The sequence below is a fragment of the Hypomesus nipponensis genome, chromosome 6 (assembly GCF_054491055.1).
Source record: "Hypomesus nipponensis isolate SF chromosome 6, ASM5449105v1, whole genome shotgun sequence".
NCBI classification, from domain to species: Eukaryota; Metazoa; Chordata; class Actinopteri; order Osmeriformes; family Osmeridae; genus Hypomesus; species Hypomesus nipponensis.
The window spans coordinates 1,195,001-1,200,000 of NC_140366.1; the positions used below are offsets into that span (position 1 = coordinate 1,195,001).

The 5,000-nt window shown below is 47.1% G+C and overlaps 17 non-coding genes across 17 annotated transcripts; all 17 read left to right on the forward strand.

The window, feature by feature from the left end:
* The first annotated feature begins 61 nt into the window (after window positions 1-61).
* LOC146285653 (5S ribosomal RNA) lies at window positions 62-180 on the forward strand. Its single transcript, XR_014760198.1, has one exon. It is a non-coding gene; the product is annotated as a 5S ribosomal RNA (ribosomal RNA).
* A 182-nt stretch (window positions 181-362) lies between these two features.
* LOC146285654 (5S ribosomal RNA) lies at window positions 363-481 on the forward strand. The gene has a single exon (XR_014760762.1). It is a non-coding gene; the product is annotated as a 5S ribosomal RNA (ribosomal RNA).
* A 172-nt stretch (window positions 482-653) lies between these two features.
* LOC146285655 (5S ribosomal RNA) lies at window positions 654-772 on the forward strand. Its single transcript, XR_014760763.1, has one exon. It is a non-coding gene; the product is annotated as a 5S ribosomal RNA (ribosomal RNA).
* Window positions 773-954: 182 nt separating this feature from the next.
* LOC146285656 (5S ribosomal RNA) lies at window positions 955-1,073 on the forward strand. The gene has a single exon (XR_014760199.1). It is a non-coding gene; the product is annotated as a 5S ribosomal RNA (ribosomal RNA).
* A 178-nt stretch (window positions 1,074-1,251) lies between these two features.
* Window positions 1,252-1,370, forward strand: LOC146285657 (5S ribosomal RNA). Its single transcript, XR_014760201.1, has one exon. It is a non-coding gene; the product is annotated as a 5S ribosomal RNA (ribosomal RNA).
* Window positions 1,371-1,542: 172 nt separating this feature from the next.
* On the forward strand, window positions 1,543-1,661 carry LOC146285658 (5S ribosomal RNA). The gene has a single exon (XR_014759632.1). It is a non-coding gene; the product is annotated as a 5S ribosomal RNA (ribosomal RNA).
* Window positions 1,662-1,849: 188 nt separating this feature from the next.
* On the forward strand, window positions 1,850-1,968 carry LOC146285659 (5S ribosomal RNA). Its single transcript, XR_014760202.1, has one exon. It is a non-coding gene; the product is annotated as a 5S ribosomal RNA (ribosomal RNA).
* Window positions 1,969-2,146: 178 nt separating this feature from the next.
* On the forward strand, window positions 2,147-2,265 carry LOC146285660 (5S ribosomal RNA). The gene has a single exon (XR_014760721.1). It is a non-coding gene; the product is annotated as a 5S ribosomal RNA (ribosomal RNA).
* Window positions 2,266-2,451: 186 nt separating this feature from the next.
* On the forward strand, window positions 2,452-2,570 carry LOC146285661 (5S ribosomal RNA). The gene has a single exon (XR_014760203.1). It is a non-coding gene; the product is annotated as a 5S ribosomal RNA (ribosomal RNA).
* A 182-nt stretch (window positions 2,571-2,752) lies between these two features.
* Window positions 2,753-2,871, forward strand: LOC146285662 (5S ribosomal RNA). The gene has a single exon (XR_014760733.1). It is a non-coding gene; the product is annotated as a 5S ribosomal RNA (ribosomal RNA).
* Window positions 2,872-3,049: 178 nt separating this feature from the next.
* On the forward strand, window positions 3,050-3,168 carry LOC146285663 (5S ribosomal RNA). Its single transcript, XR_014760204.1, has one exon. It is a non-coding gene; the product is annotated as a 5S ribosomal RNA (ribosomal RNA).
* A 182-nt stretch (window positions 3,169-3,350) lies between these two features.
* Window positions 3,351-3,469, forward strand: LOC146285664 (5S ribosomal RNA). Its single transcript, XR_014760205.1, has one exon. It is a non-coding gene; the product is annotated as a 5S ribosomal RNA (ribosomal RNA).
* A 178-nt stretch (window positions 3,470-3,647) lies between these two features.
* LOC146285665 (5S ribosomal RNA) lies at window positions 3,648-3,766 on the forward strand. Its single transcript, XR_014760206.1, has one exon. It is a non-coding gene; the product is annotated as a 5S ribosomal RNA (ribosomal RNA).
* A 172-nt stretch (window positions 3,767-3,938) lies between these two features.
* Window positions 3,939-4,057, forward strand: LOC146285666 (5S ribosomal RNA). Its single transcript, XR_014759643.1, has one exon. It is a non-coding gene; the product is annotated as a 5S ribosomal RNA (ribosomal RNA).
* A 182-nt stretch (window positions 4,058-4,239) lies between these two features.
* On the forward strand, window positions 4,240-4,358 carry LOC146285667 (5S ribosomal RNA). Its single transcript, XR_014760207.1, has one exon. It is a non-coding gene; the product is annotated as a 5S ribosomal RNA (ribosomal RNA).
* Window positions 4,359-4,536: 178 nt separating this feature from the next.
* Window positions 4,537-4,655, forward strand: LOC146285668 (5S ribosomal RNA). The gene has a single exon (XR_014760744.1). It is a non-coding gene; the product is annotated as a 5S ribosomal RNA (ribosomal RNA).
* Window positions 4,656-4,839: 184 nt separating this feature from the next.
* LOC146285669 (5S ribosomal RNA) lies at window positions 4,840-4,958 on the forward strand. Its single transcript, XR_014760477.1, has one exon. It is a non-coding gene; the product is annotated as a 5S ribosomal RNA (ribosomal RNA).
* The last annotated feature ends 42 nt before the right edge of the window (window positions 4,959-5,000 follow it).

Here is a 5,000-nt window from a genome sequence, read left to right on the forward strand (position 1 = left end):
CCTTGCATTGTCAATTGCTAAATCTGTATATGGATAAGTAGCCTATGGTTGTCAACTTATTTCGTACGGCCATACCAGCCTGGCAACGCCCGATCTCGTCTGATCTCGGAAGCTAAGCAGGGTCGGGCCTGGTTAGTACTTGGATGGGAGACCGCCTGGGAATACCAGGTGCTGTATGCTCTTTTGCTCATTCACTTAGAAACTGACATCTTGCAATATGCACAAGTAGTCCTTCATGAAAGGGGCTGGAAGCTGTTTTCATTTTGACACGAGAGAGAGAGAGAGAGAGAGAGAGAGACCACCTTGCATTGTCAATTGCTAAATCTGTATATGGATAAGTAGCCTATGGTTGTCAACTTATTTCGTACGGCCATACCAGCCTGGCAACGCCCGATCACGTCTGATCTCGGAAGCTAAGCAGGGTCGGGCCTGGTTAGTACTTGGATGGGAGACCGCCTGGGAATACCAGGTGCTGTATGCTCTTTTGCTCATTCACTTAGAAACTGACATCTTGCAATATGCACAAGTAGTCCTTCATGAAAGGGGCTGGAAGCTGTTTTCATTTTGACACGAGAGAGAGAGAGAGAGACCACCTTGCATTGTCAATTGCTAAATCTGTATATGGATAAGTAGCCTATGGTTGTCAACTTATTTCGTACGGCCATACCAGCCTGGCAACGCCCGATCACGTCTGATCTCGGAAGCTAAGCAGGGTCGGGCCTGGTTAGTACTTGGATGGGAGACCGCCTGGGAATACCAGGTGCTGTATGCTCTTTTGCTCATTCACTTAGAAACTGACATCTTGCAATATGCACAAGTAGTCCTTCATGAAAGGGGCTGGAAGCTGTTTTCATTTTGACACGAGAGAGAGAGAGAGAGAGAGAGAGAGACTACCTTGCATTGTCAATTGCTAAATCTGTATATGGATAAGTAGCCTATGGTTGTCAACTTATTTCGTACGGCCATACCAGCCTGGCAACGCCCGATCTCGTCTGATCTCGGAAGCTAAGCAGGGTCGGGCCTGGTTAGTACTTGGATGGGAGACCGCCTGGGAATACCAGGTGCTGTATGCTCTTTTGCTCATTCACTTAGAAACTGAAATCTTGCAATATGCACAAGTAGTCCTTCATGAAAGGGGCTGGAAGCTGTTTTCATTTTGACACGAGAGAGAGAGAGAGAGAGAGAGACTACCTTGCATTGTCAATTGCTAAATCTGTATATGGATAAGTAGCCTATGGTTGTCAACTTATTTCGTACGGCCATACCAGCCTGGCAACGCCCGATCTCGTCTGATCTCGGAAGCTAAGCAGGGTCGGGCCTGGTTAGTACTTGGATGGGAGACCGCCTGGGAATACCAGGTGCTGTATGCTCTTTTGCTCATTCACTTAGAAACTGACATCTTGCAATATGCACAAGTAGTCCTTCATGAAAGGGGCTGGAAGCTGTTTTCATTTTGACACGAGAGAGAGAGAGAGAGACCACCTTGCATTGTCAATTGCTAAATCTGTATATGGATAAGTAGCCTATGGTTGTCAACTTATTTCGTACGGCCATACCAGCCTGGCAACGCCCGATCACGTCTGATCTCGGAAGTTAAGCAGGGTCGGGCCTGGTTAGTACTTGGATGGGAGACCGCCTGGGAATACCAGGTGCTGTATGCTCTTTTGCTCATTCACTTAGAAACTGACATCTTGCAATATGCACAAGTAGTCCTTCATGAAAGGGGCTGGAAGCTGTTTTCATTTTGACACGAGAGAGAGAGAGAGAGAGAGAGAGAGAGAGAGACTACCTTGCATTGTCAATTGCTAAATCTGTATATGGATAAGTAGCCTATGGTTGTCAACTTATTTCGTACGGCCATACCAGCCTGGCAACGCCCGATCTCGTCTGATCTCGGAAGCTAAGCAGGGTCGGGCCTGGTTAGTACTTGGATGGGAGACCGCCTGGGAATACCAGGTGCTGTATGCTCTTTTGCTCATTCACTTAGAAACTGAAATCTTGCAATATGCACAAGTAGTCCTTCATGAAAGGGGCTGGAAGCTGTTTTCATTTTGACACGAGAGAGAGAGAGAGAGAGAGAGACTACCTTGCATTGTCAATTGCTAAATCTGTATATGGATAAGTAGCCTATGGTTGTCAACTTATTTCGTACGGCCATACCAGCCTGGCAACGCCCGATCTCGTCTGATCTCGGAAGCTAAGCAGGGTCGGGCCAGGTTAGTACTTGGATGGGAGACCGCCTGGGAATACCAGGTGCTGTATGCTCTTTTGCTCATTCACTTAGAAACTGACATCTTGCAATATGCACAAGTAGTCCTTCATGAAAGGGGCTGGAAGCTGTTTTCATTTTGACACGAGAGAGAGAGAGAGAGAGAGAGAGAGAGAGACTACCTTGCATTGTCAATTGCTAAATCTGTATATGGATAAGTAGCCTATGGTTGTCAACTTATTTCGTACGGCCATACCAGCCTGGCAACGCCCGATCTCGTCTGATCTCGGAAGCTAAGCAGGGTCGGGCCTGGTTAGTACTTGGATGGGAGACCGCCTGGGAATACCAGGTGCTGTATGCTCTTTTGCTCATTCACTTAGAAACTGAAATCTTGCAATATGCACAAGTAGTCCTTCATGAAAGGGGCTGGAAGCTGTTTTCATTTTGACACGAGAGAGAGAGAGAGAGAGAGAGAGAGACTACCTTGCATTGTCAATTGCTAAATCTGTATATGGATAAGTAGCCTATGGTTGTCAACTTATTTCGTACGGCCATACCAGCCTGGCAACGCCCGATCTCGTCTGATCTCGGAAGCTAAGCAGGGTCGGGCCAGGTTAGTACTTGGATGGGAGACCGCCTGGGAATACCAGGTGCTGTATGCTCTTTTGCTCATTCACTTAAAAACTGAAATCTTGCAATATGCACAAGTAGTCCTTCATGAAAGGGGCTGGAAGCTGTTTTCATTTTGACACGAGAGAGAGAGAGAGAGAGAGAGACCACCTTGCATTGTCAATTGCTAAATCTGTATATGGATAAGTAGCCTATGGTTGTCAACTTATTTCGTACGGCCATACCAGCCTGGCAACGCCCGATCTCGTCTGATCTCGGAAGCTAAGCAGGGTCGGGCCTGGTTAGTACTTGGATGGGAGACCGCCTGGGAATACCAGGTGCTGTATGCTCTTTTGCTCATTCACTTAGAAACTGAAATCTTGCAATATGCACAAGTAGTCCTTCATGAAAGGGGCTGGAAGCTGTTTTCATTTTGACACGAGAGAGAGAGAGAGAGAGAGAGAGAGACTACCTTGCATTGTCAATTGCTAAATCTGTATATGGATAAGTAGCCTATGGTTGTCAACTTATTTCGTACGGCCATACCAGCCTGGCAACGCCCGATCTCGTCTGATCTCGGAAGCTAAGCAGGGTCGGGCCTGGTTAGTACTTGGATGGGAGACCGCCTGGGAATACCAGGTGCTGTATGCTCTTTTGCTCATTCACTTAGAAACTGACATCTTGCAATATGCACAAGTAGTCCTTCATGAAAGGGGCTGGAAGCTGTTTTCATTTTGACACGAGAGAGAGAGAGAGAGAGAGAGACTACCTTGCATTGTCAATTGCTAAATCTGTATATGGATAAGTAGCCTATGGTTGTCAACTTATTTCGTACGGCCATACCAGCCTGGCAACGCCCGATCTCGTCTGATCTCGGAAGCTAAGCAGGGTCGGGCCTGGTTAGTACTTGGATGGGAGACCGCCTGGGAATACCAGGTGCTGTATGCTCTTTTGCTCATTCACTTAGAAACTGACATCTTGCAATATGCACAAGTAGTCCTTCATGAAAGGGGCTGGAAGCTGTTTTCATTTTGACACGAGAGAGAGAGAGAGAGACCACCTTGCATTGTCAATTGCTAAATCTGTATATGGATAAGTAGCCTATGGTTGTCAACTTATTTCGTACGGCCATACCAGCCTGGCAACGCCCGATCACGTCTGATCTCGGAAGTTAAGCAGGGTCGGGCCTGGTTAGTACTTGGATGGGAGACCGCCTGGGAATACCAGGTGCTGTATGCTCTTTTGCTCATTCACTTAGAAACTGACATCTTGCAATATGCACAAGTAGTCCTTCATGAAAGGGGCTGGAAGCTGTTTTCATTTTGACACGAGAGAGAGAGAGAGAGAGAGAGAGAGACTACCTTGCATTGTCAATTGCTAAATCTGTATATGGATAAGTAGCCTATGGTTGTCAACTTATTTCGTACGGCCATACCAGCCTGGCAACGCCCGATCTCGTCTGATCTCGGAAGCTAAGCAGGGTCGGGCCTGGTTAGTACTTGGATGGGAGACCGCCTGGGAATACCAGGTGCTGTATGCTCTTTTGCTCATTCACTTAGAAACTGAAATCTTGCAATATGCACAAGTAGTCCTTCATGAAAGGGGCTGGAAGCTGTTTTCATTTTGACACGAGAGAGAGAGAGAGAGAGAGAGACTACCTTGCATTGTCAATTGCTAAATCTGTATATGGATAAGTAGCCTATGGTTGTCAACTTATTTCGTACGGCCATACCAGCCTGGCAACGCCCGATCTCGTCTGATCTCGGAAGCTAAGCAGGGTCGGGCCAGGTTAGTACTTGGATGGGAGACCGCCTGGGAATACCAGGTGCTGTATGCTCTTTTGCTCATTCACTTAGAAACTGAAATCTTGCAATATGCACAAGTAGTCCTTCATGAAAGGGGCTGGAAGCTGTTTTCATTTTGACACGAGAGAGAGAGAGAGAGAGAGAGAGAGAGACCACCTTGCATTGTCAATTGCTAAATCTGTATATGGATAAGTAGCCTATGGTTGTCAACTTATTTCGTACGGCCATACCAGCCTGGCAACGCCCGATCTCGTCTGATCTCGGAAGCTAAGCAGGGTTGGGCCTGGTTAGTACTTGGATGGGAGACCGCCTGGGAATACCAGGTGCTGTATGCTCTTTTGCTCATTCACTTAGAAACTGAAATCTTGCAATATGCA